This window comes from Pongo abelii, chromosome X (genome assembly GCF_028885655.2).
Source record: "Pongo abelii isolate AG06213 chromosome X, NHGRI_mPonAbe1-v2.0_pri, whole genome shotgun sequence".
Classification (NCBI taxonomy): Eukaryota; Metazoa; Chordata; class Mammalia; order Primates; family Hominidae; genus Pongo; species Pongo abelii.
In genome coordinates this window covers 115,933,477-115,950,094 of record NC_072008.2, presented here as the reverse complement: position 1 = coordinate 115,950,094, position 16,618 = coordinate 115,933,477, and the positions used below count along the sequence as shown (strand labels likewise).

General features: G+C 40.7%; 1 protein-coding gene across 13 annotated transcripts in view; it reads right to left on the bottom strand.

Annotated features, from left to right (window-relative positions):
* TMEM164 (transmembrane protein 164) overlaps window positions 1-16,618 on the bottom strand; it is a 188,397-nt gene that overhangs the window by 82,472 nt on the left and 89,307 nt on the right. The window contains exon 1 of one of the 13 annotated variants that reach the window (XM_054544965.2): window positions 4,994-5,087. The exons of the other annotated variants lie outside the window; for them this stretch is intronic. The gene's annotated coding sequence lies outside the window, so the exon portion shown is untranslated. Of the gene's footprint in view, window positions 1-4,993; window positions 5,088-16,618 lie in introns of those variants that run through there. 13 annotated transcript variants of the gene reach the window in all.

Genomic DNA, 16,618 nt, shown 5'->3' with positions numbered 1-16,618 from the left:
ATTTTCTCCCATTTTGTAGGTTGCCTGTTCACTCTGATGGTAGTTTCCTTTGCTGTGCAGAAGCTCTTTAGTTTAATTAGATCCCATTTGTCTATTTTGGCTTTTGTTGCCATTGCTTTTGGTGTTTTAGACATGAAGTCCTTGCCCATGCCTATGTCCTGAATGGTATTGTCTAGGTTTTCTTCTAGGGTTTTTATGGTTTTAGGTCTAACATTTAAGTCTTTAATCCATCTTGAATTGATTTTTGTATAAGGTGTAAGGAAGGGATCCAGTTTCAGCTTTCTCCATATGGCTAGCCAGTTTTCCCAGCACCATTTATTAAATAGGGAATCCTGTCCCCATTTCTTGTTTTTGTCAGGTTTGTCAAAGATCAGATAGTTGTAGATATGTGGCATTATTTCTGACTGCTCTGTTCTGTTCCATTGATCTATATCTCTGTTTTGGTACCAGTACCATGCTGTTTTGGTTACTGTAGCCTTGTAGTATAGTTTGAAGTCAGGTAGTGTGATGCCTCCAGCTTTGTTCTTTTGGCTTAGGATTGACTTGGCGATGCAGGCTCTTTTTTGGTTCCATATGAACTTTAAAGTAGTTTTTTCCAATTCTGTGAAGAAAGTCATTGGTAACTTGATGGGGATGGCATTGAATCTGTAAATTACCTTGGGAAGGATGGCCATTTTCATGATATTGATTCTTCCTACCCATGAGCATGGAATGTTCTTCCATTTGTTTGTATCCTCTTTTATTTCCTTGAGCAGTGGTTTGTAGTTCTCCTTGAAGAGGTCCTTCACATCCCTTGTAAGTTGGATTCCTAGGTATTTTATTCTCTTTGAAGCAATTGTGAATGGGAGTTCACTCATGATTTGGCTCTCTGTTTGTCTGTTATTGATGTATAAGAATGCTTGTGATTTTTGTACATTGATTTTGTATCCTGAGACTTTGCTGAAGTTGCTTATCAGCTTAAGGAGATTTTGGGCTGAGACAATGGGGTTTTCTAGATATACTATCATGTCATCTGCAAACAGGGACAATTTGACTTCCTCTTTTCCTAATTGAATACCCTTGATTTCCTTCTCTTGCCTAATTGCCCTGGCCAGAACTTCCAACACTATGTTGAATAGAAGTGGTGAGAGAGGGCATCCCTGTCTTGTGCCAGTTTTCAAAGGGAATGCTTCCAGTTTTTGCCCATTCAGTATGATATTGGCTGTGGGTTTGTCATAAATAGCTCTTATTATTTTGAGATACGTCCAATCAATACCTAATTTACTGAGAGTTTTTAGCATGAAGGGTTGTTGAATTTTGTCAAAGGCCTTTTCTGCATCTATTGAGATAATCATGTGGTTTTTGTCTTTGGTTCTGTTTATATGCTGGATTACATTTATTGATTTGCGTATATTGAACCAGCCTTGCATCCCAGGGATGAAGCCCACTTGATCATGGTGGATAAGCTTTTTGATGTGCTGCTGGATTCGGTTTGCCAGTATTTTATTGAGGATTTTTGCATCAATGTTCATCAAGGATATTGGTCTAAAATTCTCTTTTTTTGTTGTGTCTCTGCCAGGCTTTGGTATCAGGATGATGCTGGCCTCATAAAATGAGTTAGGGAGGATTCCCTCTTTTTCTATTGATTGGAATAGTTTCAGAAGGAATGGTACCAGCTCCTCCTTGTACCTCTGGTAGAATTCGGCTGTGAACCCATCTGGTCCTGGACTTTTTTTGGTTGGTAAGCTATTGATTATTGCCACAATTTCAGCTCCTGTTATTGGTCTATTCAGAGATTCAACTTCTTCCTGGTTTAGTCTTGGGAGGGTGTATGTGTTGAGGAATTTATCCATTTCTTCTAGATTTTCTAGTTTATTTGCGTAGAGGTGTTTGTAATATTCTCTGATGGTAGTTTGTATTTCTGTGGGATCGGTGGTGATATCCCCTTTATCATTTTTTATTGCATCTCTTTGATTCTTCTTTTTTTCTTTATTAATCTTGCTAGCGGTCTATCAATTTTGTTGATCCTTTCAAAAAACCAGCTCCTGGATTCATTGATTTTTTGAAGGGTTTTTTGTGTCTCTATTTCCTTCAGTTCTGCTCTGATTTTAGTTATTTCTGGCCTTCTGCTAGCTTTTGAATGTGTTTGCTCTTGCTTTTCTAGTTCTCTTAGTTGTGATGTTAGGGTGTCAATTTTGGATCTTTCCTGCTTTCTCTTGTGGGCATTTAGTGCTATAAATTTCCCTCTACACACTGCTTTGAATGCATCCCAGAGATTCTGGTATGTTGTGTCTTGGTTCTCGTTGGTCTCAAAGAACAACTTTATTTCTGCCTTCATTTCGTTATGTACCCAGTAGTCATTCAGGAGCAGGTTGTTCAGTTTCCACGTAGCTGAGCGGTTTTGAGTGAGATTCTTAATCCTGAGTTCTAGCTTGATTGCACTGTGATCTGAGAGATAGTTTGTTATAATTTCTGTTCTTTTACATTTATTGAGGAGAGCTTTACTTCCAAGTATATGGTCAATTTTGGAATAGGTGTGGTGTGGTGCTGAAAAAAATGTATATTCTGTTGATTTGGGGTGGAGAGTTCTGTAGATGTCTATTAGGTCCACTTGGTGCAGAGCTGAGTTCAATTCCTGGGTATCCTTGTTGACTTTCTGTCTCGTTGATCTGTCTAATGTTGACAGTGGGGTGTTAAAGTCTCCCATTATTAATGTGTGGGAGTCTAAGTCTCTTTGTAGGTCACTCAGGACTTGCTTTATGAATCTGGGTGCTCCTGTATTGGGTGCATATATATTTAGGATAGTTAGCTCTTCTTGTTGAATTAATCCCTTTACCATTATGTAATGGCCTTCTTTGTCTCTTTTGATCTTTGTTGGTTTAAAGTCTGTTTTATCAGAGACTAGGATTGCAACCCCTGCCTTTTTTTGTTTTCCATTTGCTTGGTAGATCTTCCTCCATCCTTTTATTTTGAGCCTATGTGTGTCTCTGCACGTGAGATGGGTTTCCTGAATACAGCACACTGATGGGTCTTGAGTCTTTATCCAATTTGCCAGTCTGTGTCTTTTAATTGGAGCATTTAGTCCATTTACATTTAAAGTTAATATTGTTATGTGTGAATCTGATCCTGTCATTATGATGTTAGCTGGTTATTTTGCTCGTTAGTTGATGAAGTCTCTTCCTAGTCTCGATGGTCTTTACATTTCAGTATGATTTTGCAGCGGCTGGTACCGGTTGTGCCTTTCCATGTTTAGCGCTTCCTTCAGGAGCTCTTTTAGGGCAGGCCTGGTGGTGACAAAATCTCTCAGCATTTGCTTGTCTATAAAGTATTTTATTTCTCCTTCACTTATGAAGCTTAGTTTGGCAGGATATGAAATTCTGGGTTGAAAATTCTTTTCTTTAAGAATGTTGAATATTGGCCCCCACTCTCTTCTGGCTTGTAGGGTTTCTGCCGAGAGATCCGCTGTTAGTCTGATGGGCTTCCCTTTGATGGTAACCCGACCTTTCTCTCTGGCTGCCCTTAACATTTTTTCCTTCATTTCAACTTTGGTGAATCTGACAATTATGTGTCTTGGAGTTGCTCTTCTCGAGGAGTATCTTTGTGGCGTTCTCTGTATTTCCTGAATCTGAATGTTGGCCTGCCTTGCTAGATTGGGGAAGTTCTCCTGGATAATATCCTGCAGAGTGTTTTCCAACTTGTTTCCATTCTCCCCGTCACTTTCAGGTACACCAATCAGACGTAGATTTGGTCTTTTCACATAGTCCCATATTTCTTGGAGGCTTTGCTCGTTTCTTTTTATTCTTATTCTTTTTTCTCTAAACTTCCCTTCTCGCTTCATTTCATTCATTTCATCTTCCAGGGCTGATACCCTTTCTTCCATTTGATTGCATCGGCTCCTGAGGCTTCTGCATTCTTCACGTAGTTCTCGAGCCTTGGTTTTCAGCTCCATCAGCTCCTTTAAGCACTTCTCTGTATTGGTTATTCTAGTTATACATTCTTCTAAATTTTTTTCAAAGTTTTCAACTTCTTTGCCTTTGGTTTGAATATCCTCCCGTAGCTCGGAGTAATTTGATCATCTGAAGCCTTCTTCTCTCAGCTCGTCAAAGTCATTCTCCGTCCAGCTTTGTTCCGTTGCTGGTGAGGAACTGCGTTGCTTTGGAGGAGAGGTACTCTGCTTTTTAGAGTTTCCAGTTTTTCTGCTCTGTTTTTTCCCCATCTTTGTGGTTTTATCTACTTTTGGTCTTTGATGATGGTGATGACAGATAGGTTTTTGGTGTGGATGTCCTTTCTGTTAGTTTTCCTTCTAACAAACAGAACCCTCAGCTGCAGGTCTGTTGGAGTGCCTGGCAGGCCGTGTGAGGTGTCAGTCTGCCCCTGCTGGGGGGTGCCTCCCAGTTAGGCTGCTCGGGGGTCAGGGGTCAGGGACCCACTTGAGGAGGCAGTCAGCCCGTTCTCAGATCTCCAGTTGCGTGCTGGGAGAACCACTGCTCTCCTCAAAGCTGTCAGACAGGGACATTTAAGTCTGCAGAGGTTACTGCTGTCTTTTTGTTTGTCTCTGCCCTGCCCCCAGAGGTGGAGCCTACAGAGGCAGGCAGGCCTCCTTGAGCTGTGGTGGGCTCCACCCAGTTCAAGCTTCCAGGCTGCTTTGTTTACCTAAGCAAGCCTGGGCAATGGCGGGCGCCCCTCCCCCAGCCTGGCTGCCGACTTGCTGTTTGATCTCAGACTGCTGTGCTAGCAATCAGCGAGACTCTGTGGGCGTAGGACCCTCTGAGCCAGGTGTGGGCTATACTCTCCTGGGGCACCGTTTCCTAAGCCCGTCGGAAAAGCACAGTATTCGGGTGGGAGTGGCCCGATTTTCCAGGTGCCGTCTGTCACCCCTGGAAAGGGAACTCCCTGACCCCTTGCGCTTCCCGAGTGAGGCAATGCCTCGCCCCTGCTTCGGCTGGCGCACGGTGCACTCACCCACTGACCTGCGCCCACTGTCTGGCACTCCCTAGTGAGATGAACACCGTACCTCAGATGGAAATGCAGAAACCACCCGTCTTCTGCGTCGCTCGCGCTGGGAGCTGTAGACCGGAGCTGTTCCTATTCGGCCATCTTGGCTCCTCCCCAATTTTAACTTTTTATAATAGATTGTGTATATTTTAGAGTAGTAAACTATAAAATACACTAGTGTCTACACATATTTATTCATTCATGACACACTTAACCTTTTCTTAATCTTTTTCAATATTTCTAGGCTATAAGACTTGCCTGCAAATTTTTTCAAATTGTCAAAAGTCCCCAAACCTTTTTCCAATATATTTATTGAAAAAATCTGCTTCTAAGTGGACCTGCATAGCCCAAACCAATGTTTTTCAAGGGTCGACCCTTCCCTCATGTTTTCCATCCTGTTTAGTGTGATACTGTAACCCTTGAATAACACCAGGGGATCCAGATGAAGTGCCACCAGTCATGCTGGAAGTGCTCCCAAGAAGCAAAGAAAAGTCATGACATTACAAGAAAAAGTTGAATTGCTTGATATGCAGCATATATTTTATTTTCTGTATATTGTGATATTTTGATATCTTTAAAAACCTTTCTGGCTAGAGACAGCCTGCCCACCCCCTCCACCCCCATCCTCCAGCCAATTCTTAGAGATAGCAAGTGCTCAGCCAGAAACATGCCTTTGATATGCAAACTAACCAATCCAAAGCCAGACCTCCTCTATCTGCCCCTTACACCCCAGGAAGCTATATTCCTCTTCCTTAATTGCCCCAGGACCAGACACCAGGCAACTAGGGTACAGCCCTACAGCTTAGAGGCCTGCTGAAATTATTCAAACTAGCCAATCCTTAACTATTCACCCTGTCCTGCCCTGCCCTGCCCTGCTTTTTCTGTGGAAATCCCAATAAAGGCAGTGGCCTAAAACTTCCTCCTTGCTCCTATCTCCTGCCTCCTGACCACTCTAATGTCTTTCCCAAGTGGCCTTGCCTAGTATCCTGGGCCTCTTGTCTCTAGCACCTGTGAATATAATAAACTTTGTTTTTTCCTTACCCTCTCCTCTGTCTACTCGTGGCAACATCTGACTGATCATCACAAAAGAACACAAGATAGCCATTATTATTGACACAAATATCTCCTATAAGCTTTTTTGGTTTTGTATAGGATGCTACACTGAGTCTGCTTAGCTGGTAAGAATCTGAGGCAATATGGCAAGCACCATGGTTTTGATTCTCTTCTAGATCAGTTAATTTTGTTGAATTTAGTTCCACAAACATTAGTTCATCCATTACTGTGTGCCTAACATTGTTGCAGGTATTGTAGGGAAAAGAAGATAAGTATAAGTAAGACACAGTATCTGCCCTCAAAAAGCTAACAATTTTTATGAGAAGGCAAGTAGTGAAATAACTAGAGGAAATGTAGTATAATGGTTAAGGGGGTTTGGAATCAAGTCTACATTCCATCCCATCTCTACCATTTACTGGCCAAGTGACTATGGACAAATCACTTAAAATATGTGTCAATTGCCTCACAATTGTTAATTGAACTAATAACAGTACCTACTGAAAGGGTTAGAGAATTTAATAAAATAAGACCATGTAAAGTGATCAATGTAGTGCCTAGAATATAATAAGCACTCAATATACAGTGGCTGTATTATCCTTAATAGATCAATGTAAATGAATATCACATTATTCATAACAAATGAAGCTATTATGATCCTTCACGAGATGAATTCTATTTCAATTTAGTACTCGATAACAACCAAGAACAAAAAGATATGGAACAGATGACAAATTCTCTGGATGGCTGGAAAGGCAAATTCATAAATAGGAATTCTCAAAGGAAATTATAAAATATTTTGAACTGAACAACAACAACAAAAATATGCTAGTAACAGGAAAAAAAATGTTTTAAGGCAGTCTCACTCTGTCACCCAGGCTGGAGGATGGGAGTGCAGTGGCAGGATGCGGGCTCACTACAACGTCCACCTCCCAGGTTCAAGTGATTCTCCTGCCTCAGCCTCCCAAGTAGGAGATTACAGGTGCCCGCCACCATGCCCAGTTTTTGGTGTTTTGTTTTTTGTTTTGTTTTGTTTTGTTTTGTTTTTTGTATTTTTTGTAGAGACGGGGTTTCACCATGTTGGCCAGGCTGGTCTTGAACTCCTGGCCTCAAGCAATCCACCCACCTCGGCCTCCCAAAGTGCTATGATTACAGGCATGAGCCACTGCACCCAGCCGGAAATTCTTATATTAGGCAAAAAGAATGGTCTCAAATTAGCAATCTAGGCTCCCACCTTAATTAAAAAAAAAAAAAGAGCAAAATAAATCCAAGGCAAGCAGAAAAAATGAAATAATAAAGAGCAGAGATCAATGAAATGGAAAAGAAAAACAATAGAGAGGCAGGGCGCAGTGCCTCACGCCTGTAATCCCAGCACTTTGGGAGGCCAAGGCGGGGGCATCACTTGAGCCCAGGAGTTCAAGACCAGCCCGGGCAACATGGTGAAACCTTGTCTCTACAAAAAAAAATTCAAAAAATTAGCTGGGTGTAGTGGTGCAAGCCTGTAGTCCCAGCTACTTGGAAGGCTGAGGTGGGAGAATCACTTGAGCCCAGGAGGTCGAGGCTGCAGTGAGCCATGAGCATGCCACTGCACTCCAGCTTGGGCGACAGAGTGAGACCCTGTCTTGAAAAAAAAAAAAAAATCAATAAAACCAAAAGTTTGTCTTTGAAAAAAGTCAATACAATTTATAAACTTCTAGGTAGAATGACATGGATAAAAAGAGAGAAGGAAAAAAGTTAACAGTATCAGCAATGAAAGAAGATATTAGAACCCTAGCAATTAAAACTATAAAATAATACTCCAACCAACTCTATGCACATAAATTTGACAACTTAGATGAAATGGACATATTCTTCAAAAACCACAAACTCCAAAACTCACCCAAGATGAAAAAGACAACCTGAATAATCCTATTAAATAAATTGAATTCATAGTTAAAATCATCTGAATAAGAAATCTCCAGACTCAGATAGTTTCAGTGACCAATTCTACCAAATATTTATACAATCATGTTCAGAAAATAAAAGAGAAGGAAACATTTCTCATTTTGAGTTGAAGAGGGGAAAGAATAAACACATCAATCAATTAAACAGAATGGTCCATCACTACATTACCCAGATACCAAAACTAGAGGAGGTGGGTAGTGCGGAGGAAGGAGAGGAAGAGAAGAAAAAAATAGAGGAAAAAGAAGAATATGAGGGAAGAAGGAAGGAAGGAAGGAAGGAAGGAGGGAGGGAGGGAGGGAGGGAGGGAGGGAGGGAGGGAGGGAAGGAAGGAAGGAAGGAAGGAAGGAAGGAAGGAAGGAAGGAAGGAAGGAAGGAAGGAAGGAAGGAAGGAAGGAAGGAAGGGAGGGACGGACCAATATTCCTCATGAACAACAGACACAAAAATCCTCAGTAAAACAGTAGCAAATCTAAAGTAGCAGTATAGAAAGAATAATACTCGGCCAGGCACGGTGGCTCACACCTGTAATCCCAACACTTTGGGAGGCCGAGGTGGGCGGATCACGAGGTCAGGAGATCGAGACCATCCTGGCTAACAAGGTGAAACCCCGTCTCTACCAAAAAAAATAATAATAATAATACAAAATACAAAAATTAGCCGGGCATGGTGGTGGGTGCCTGTAGTCCCAGCTACTCTGGAGGCTGAGGCAGGAGAATGGTGTGAACCCGGGAGGCAGAGCTTGCAGTGAGCCGAGATTGTGCCACTGCACTCCAGCCTGGGCAACAGAGCGAGACTCCGTCTCAAAAAAAAGAAAGAATACTACTCTATGACCAAGTGTGTTTTCTCCTGGTAACACAAGGTTAGTTCAATATTTGAAATTCAATTAATATAATTCACCAAATCAGTGCTGAAAAGACTAAAAAAGACTAAAAAGTACGTGATCATATCAACTGATACAGAAAGGGTATTTTGTCAAAATTCAGTATCTATTCATGATAAAAATTATCATCAAACTAGGAATAGTAGGGAACTTCCTCAACCTGATAAAGGGCACCTAAAATTACTACGCCTAATCTAATACTTAATGGTGAAAGACTAAATGCTCCCCCCGACAACATTAGAAACACGACAAGGATGTCCACTCTCACCAATACTATTAGACTGGCAGCTTTAGCGAGGAAATCAGGCAACAAAAATAATAGAGATTGAAAAGGAAGAAGTAAAACTGTCCTTATTTGCAATGGACGTGATTATATGTATGGAAAATCCCAAGGAATCTACAAAAAAGCTCCTAAAAAATACATTAGTTTTTAAAGGTCACAGGATACGAAGTTAACACACAAAAATCAATCACTTCTACACAGTAGCAGTGTACAACTGAAAACCAAAATTTTTGAAAGAACCACTTAAAATGTTTCAAAAAACTGAAATGCTTAGGTATAAATCTAACAAAATATTTAAAGGATCCATATGTTGAGAATGGCAAAATGCTGATAAAATAAAAGAAGACCTAAATAAATGGAAAGGCATACCTTGTCCAAGGACTGAAAGGCTCAACATAGGAAAGATGTCAGTTCTCACCAAAACGATCTATAGAGTCAAAGCAATTCTGATCAAAATCCCAACAGGATATTTTATAGACAGACTGACTCTAAAATGTATATGGAAGGTCAAAGAAACAGGAATAGCTAAAATAATTCTGTAAAAGAAGCAGATAATGAAGGAGTCACATTGCCTGATTTTAAGGCTTACTACAAAGTTACAACAATCAAAACAATGCAGTATTGCCCAAGAATAGACACATCAATCAATGAAACATAATAGTCCAGAATTTGACCCACACAAATATAATAATTTGATTTTTGAAAAGAGTGTAAATGGGGTTGAAGCAATTGGACATTCATATGTAAAATAACAAACTTAACCTAAACCTCACAACTTACATAAAAGCTGTCATAAGTCTAAATAGAAAATATAAAACTATAAAAGTCTTAGAAGGAAATGTATGAAAAAATCTGTGATCTTCAGTTAAGCAAACAGTTCTTAGACATGACATCAAAAACACAATACATAAAAGAAAAAAATGATAAACTGACATTAATCAAAATGAAAAACTTTTGATCTGTGAAAGACACTTTAAGACAATGAAAAGACAAGCTATATAACATATAACATGGGATAAAATATTTGCAAATCACATATCCAACAAAGAACTTTTATCCAGAATATATAAAGAATCCTCAAATTCAACAATAAGAAAACACACGACCTAGCCAGGCACGGTGGCTCACGCCTGTAATCTCAGCACTTTGGGAGGCCGAGGCGGGCAGATCACAAAGTCAGGAGATCGAGACCATCCTGGCTAACACGATGAAACCCCGTCTCTACTAAAAATACAAAAAAAAAAAAAAAAAAATTAGCCGGGCGTGGTGGCGGGCGCCTTGTAGTCCCAGCTACTCCGGAGGCTGAGACAGGAGAATGGCGTGAACCCAGGAGGCGGAGCCGGCAGTGAGCCAAGATCGCACCTGGGTGGCAGAGCGAGATTCCCTCTCAAAAAAAAAAAAAAAAAGAAAGAAAAAGAAAGGGCTAAAAAAAACGTGAACAGACACTTCACCAAAAGAAGTTGTTATCGAATATGTTGTTGTTTTCATGGCAAGTAAGCAGATAAAAATGTTCCCTACCATTAGAGAAATGCAAACTATAACAATAATAAGATGCCACTTCTCACCTGAATTGCTATAATAACAACAAAAAAACAAGACAATAGCAACGTGGAGAAACCGGAATTCTCATACACTATTGGTGGGAATGTAAATGTGAAAGTACTGATTTGGAAAACTATTTGATGGTATCTTATAAAGGTTTCTTTTTTATAAAAAAAAGAAAAAGAAAAAAACTTTTATAAGTTAAAAATACTAGTACTTACCCTACAACTCAATAATTCTGCTCCTGGCTCCCTACTAAGATGAAAATTTATGTTTACATGGAACCCTCTACAACAATGTTTACAGTAACTCTATTCATAATAGACAAAATCTGGAAGCAGTCCAGGTACCCTTCAATGGCTGAATGGATAAACAAACGGTGGTACCTACAGACCATGGAAAACCACTCAGAAATAAAAAGGAATAAACAATTGATACATGTATTGACTCAGATGAATCTCAAAGGCATTATGCTAAGTAAACAAAGCCACTCTCTAAAGGTTACATACTGCAAGGTTTCATTTGTATGACATTCTCCAAAGGACAAAACTACAGTGATGCAGAACTGGTCAGTGGTTGCCAGGGTTTAGAAATCTGGGTGTCACACTAAAGGAAGAGTATGAGAAGTTTTTAGAAGTGATGGAGCAGTTCTAAACCCTGTCTGTGGTAGTAATTATAATAATCTATACATGTCTTAAAATTCATAGAACTTTATTCCCAAAAAAAACATTTTGGCTGTATGATAATTGAACAAAATTCAAACATGTATATGAGAAGCAAAACACTGAACTCTCCCAGTCTCAGCTTTCACACTCACGAAATAAGTGATCCAGGATTCTGAGCATTTTAAACAACATTTTTTGCCCTAGTTTTTTTCTTTACACTAAAAGTTTTAAACATACAGTAAAATATTTAAAAAATGAGCACCTCTGCACCTACCATACAGCTTTAATAAATTTGAATATATTGATTCGGTTGTCCTCTATGTACCCTTCCCGAATACAATTCATCTCCCCCAACCATCTACAAGGGGAATCTCTACTCTAAAGTAGTTGACTTCCTTGTTGCCCAAGTTTTTATACATTTATTATGTTTGTATGTATCCACAAATAACATATAGTGTTGTTTCATGTTTATACCCTTAAATAAAAGGTACATTGTATAGAGAAAGACTATTAGGCAAATTACATTTTTCACTTAACTTCTAATTATCCATGTTTATACATGTAGCTCTACTTCATCTGTTTTTCACTGCTGAATATTATTCACTTTTATGAATATACCACAAGGTAGTTACCCACTGTCATGTTGATGGACATCTGGATCTACTTTTTTCCTTCAGCCAGACACTGAGATTTACTTTCTGTGATTTGTATTACAAAAACAAAAGATCTGGCTGGGCACAGTGGCTCATGCCTGTAATCTCAGCACTTTGGGAGGCCAAGGCAGGCAGATCATTTGATGTCAGGAGTTCGAGACCAGCCTGGCCAACATGGTGAAATCCCATCTCCACTAAAAATACAAAAATTAGCTGGTCATGGTGGCATGCGTCTGTAATCCCAGCTACTCATGAGGTGGAGACTGAAGTGAGCCAAGATCATGCCACTGCTCTCCAGCCTGGGCACAAAGTGAGACTCCGTCTGAAAAAATAAAATAAAATAAAATCTATTTCTACCATCCCAGAGTCCAGAGTCCTTCCGCACTGACTTTCTGTTTCTATAAACCCTTGGATCTAAGAGTGTACACATTTTTTTCCCACTTTGTGAGGTCCTGTCGCGCAATCCTGTCTGTCTTGTGGCAGGGAGTGCAGTTAGGACCTTGCATTTCAGAATTCACATATAAGAAAGTAGGACGCTCACCCGTCCAAGATAGCTGAATAGGAACAGCTCCCGTCTACAGCTCCCAGCATGAGCAACGCAGAAGACCGGTGATTTCTGCATTTCCAACTGAGGTACCGGGTTCATCTCACTGGGGATTGTCGGACAGTGGGTGCAGCCCATGAAGCATGAGCCAAAGCAGGGCGGGGCATCGCCTCACCCGGGAAGCACAAGGGGTCAGGGAATTCCCTTTCCTAGCCAAGGGAAGACGTGACAGACGGTACATAGAGAATTGGGACACTCCCACCCTAATACTGTGCTTTTCCAATGGTCTTAGCAAATGGCACACCAGGAGATTATATCTCGCACCTGGCTCGGAGGGTCCCACACCCACAGAGCCTCGCTCACTGCTAGCACAGCAGTCTGAGATAGAACTGCAAGGCGGCAGCAAGGCTGGGGAAGGGGCGTCCACCATTGCTGAGGCTTCAGTAGGTAAACAAAGCAGGCAGGAAGCTCGAACTGGGTGGAGCCCATTGCAGCTGAAGGAGGCCTGCCTGCCTCTGTAGACTCCACCTCTGGGGGCAGGGCATAGCTGAACAAAAGGCAGCAGAAATTTCGGCAGACTTAAACGTCCCTGTCTGACAGCTTTAAAGAGAGTAGTGGTTCTCCCAGCATGGAGTTTGAGATCTGAGAACGGACAGACTGCTTCCTCAAGTGGGTCCCTGACCCCCGAGTAGCCTAACTAAGTGGCACCTCTCCATAGGGGCCGACTGACACCTCATTCGGCCGGGTGCCCCTCTGAGAGGAAGGTTCCAGAGGAAGGATCAGGCAGGAACATCTGCTGTTCTGCAATATTTGCTGTTCTGCAGCCTCCGCTGGTGATACCCAGGTGAACAGGTTCTGGAGTGGATGTCCAGCAAACTCCAACAGACCTGCAGCTGAGGGTCCTGACTGTTAGAAGGAAAACTAACAAACAGAAAGGACATCAACACCAAAACGCCATCTGTATGTCACCATCATCAAAGACCAAAGGTAGATAAAACCACAAAGATGGGGAGAAACCAGAGCAGAAAAGCTGAAAATTCCAAAAATCAGAGTGCCTCTCCTCCTCCAAAGGAACATAGCTCCTCGCTAGCAATGGAACAAAGCTGGACGGAGAATGACTCTGACAAGTTGAGAGCAGAAGGCTTCAGACGATCGGTAATAACAAACTTCTCCGAGCTAAAGCGGATGTTCGAACCCATCGCAAAGAAGCTAAAAACCTTGAAAAAAGATTAGACGAATGGCTAACTAGAATAAACAGTGTAGAGAAGACCTTAAATGACCTGATGGAGCTGAAAATCATGGCACAAGAACTAGGTGACACATGAACAAGCTTCAGTAGCTGATTCAATCAAGTGGAAGAAAGGTTATCAGTGATTAAAGATCAAATGAATGAAATGAAGCGAGAAGAGAAGTTTAGAGAAAAAAGAATAAAAAGAAACGAACAAAGCCTCCAAGAAATATGGGACTATGTGAAAAGACGAAATCTACGTCTGATTGGTGTACCTGAAAGTGATGGGGAGAATGGAGCCAAGTTGGAAAACACTCTGCAGGATGTTACCCAGGAGAACTTCCCCAATCTAGCAAGGCAGGCCAACATTCAAATTCAGGAAATACAGAGAACACCACAAAGATACTCCTCAAGAAGAGCAAATCCAAGACACATAATTGTCAGATTCACCAAAGTTGAAATGAAGGAAAAAATGTTAAGGGCAGCCAGAGAGAAAGGTAGGGTTATCCACAAAGGGAAGCCAATCAGACTAACAGCAGATCTCTCAGCAGAAACTCTACAAGCCAGAAGAGAGTGGGGGCTAATATTCAACATTCTTAAAGAAAAGAATTTTCAACTCAGAATTTCATATCCAGCCAAACTAAGCTTCATAAGTGAAGGAGAAATAAAATCCTTTACAGACAAGCAAATGCTGAGAGATTTTGTCACCACCAGGCCTGCCCTAAAAGAGCGCCTGAAAGAAACACTAAACATGGAAAGAAACAACCGGTACCAGCCACTGCAAAAACATGCCAAACTGTGAAGACCTTCGATGCTGGGAAGAAACTGCATCAACTAACAAGCAAAATAACCAGCAAACATCATAATGACAGGATGAAATTCACACATAACAATATTAACCTTAAATGTAAATGGGCCAAATGCTCCAATTAAAAGACACAGACTGGCAAATTGGATAAAGAGTGAAGACCCATCAGTGTGCTGTATTCAGCAGACCCATCTCTCGTGCAGAGACACACACAGGATCAAAATAAAGGGATGGAGGAAGATCTACCAAGCAAATGGAAAACAAAAGCAGGGGTTGCAATCCTAGTCTCTGATAAAACAGACTTTCAACCAACAAAGATCAAAAGAGACAAAGTAGGCCATTACATAATGGTAAAGGGATCAATTCAACAAGAAGAGCTAACTATCCTAAATATATATGCACCCAATACAGGAGCACCCAGATTCATAAAGCAAGTCCTGAGTGACCTACAAAGAGACTTAGACTCCCACACATTAATAATGGGAGACTTTAACACCCCACTGTCAACATTAGACAGATCAACGAGACAGAAAGTTAACAAGGATATCCAGGAATTAAACTCAGCTCTGCACCAAGCAGACCTAATAGACATCTATAAAACTCTCCACCCCAAATCAACAGAATATACATTCTTCTGAACACCACATCACACTTATTCCAAAATTGACCACATAGTTGGAAGTAAAGCACTCCTCAGCAAATGTAAAAGAAAAAAAATTATAACAAACTGTCTCTCAGACCACAGTGCAATCAAACTCGAACTCAGGATTAAGAAACTCACTCAAAACCGCTCAACTACAGGGAAACTGAACAACTTGCTCCTGAATGACTACTGGGTACATAACGAAATGAAGGCAGAAATAAAGATGTTCTTTGAAACCAATGAGAACAAAGATATAACATACCAGAATCTCTGGGACACATTTGAAGCAGAGTGTAGAGCAAAATTTATAGCACTAAATGCCCACAAGAGAAAGCAGGAAAGATCTAAAATTGACACCTAAAATCACAATTAAAAGAACTAGAGAAGCAAGAGCAAACACATTCAAAAGCTAGCAGAAGGCAAGAAATAACTAAGTTCAGAGGAGAACTGAAGGAAATAGAGACACAAAACACCCTTCAAAAAATCAATGAATCCAGGAGCTGGCTTTCCAAAAAGATCAACAAAACTGATAGACCACTATCAAGCCTAATAAAGAAGAAAAGAGAGAAGAATCAAATAGACGCAATAAAAAATGATAAAGGGGATATCACCACAGATTCCACAGAAATACAAACTATCAGAGAATACTATAAAGACCTCTACACAAATAAACTAGAAAATCTTGAAGAAATGGATAAATTCCTGGACACATACACCCTCCCGAGAGTAAACCAGGAAGAAGTTGAATCCCTGAATATACCAATAACAGGCTCCGAAATTGAGGCAATAATTAATAGCCTATCAAACAAAAAAAGTCCAGGACCAGATGAATTCACAGCCGAATTCTACCAGAGGTACAAAGAGGAGCTATTCCAATCAATAGAAAAAGAGGGAATCCTCCCTAACTTATTTTATGAGGCCAGCATCATCCTGATACCAAAGCCTGGCAGAGACACAACAAAAAAAGAGAATTTTAGACCAATATCCCTGATGAACATCGATGCAAAAATCCTCAATAAAATACTGGCAAACCGAATCCAGCAACACATCAAAAAGCTCATCCATCACGATCAAGTTGGCTTCATCCCTGGGATGCAAGGCTGCTTCAACACACGCAAATCAATAAATGTAATCCAGCATATAAGCAGAACCAAAGACAAAAACCACATGATTATCTCAATAGATGCAGAAAAGGCCTTTGACAAAATTCAACAGCCCTTCATGCTAAAAATTCTCAATAAACTAGGTATTGATGGGATGTATCTCAAAATAATAAGAGCTACTTATGAGAAACCCACAGCCAATATCATACTGAATAAGCACGAACTGGAAGCATTCCCTTTGAAAACTGGCACAAGACAGGGATGCCCTCTCTCACCACTACTATTCAACATAGTGTTGGAAGC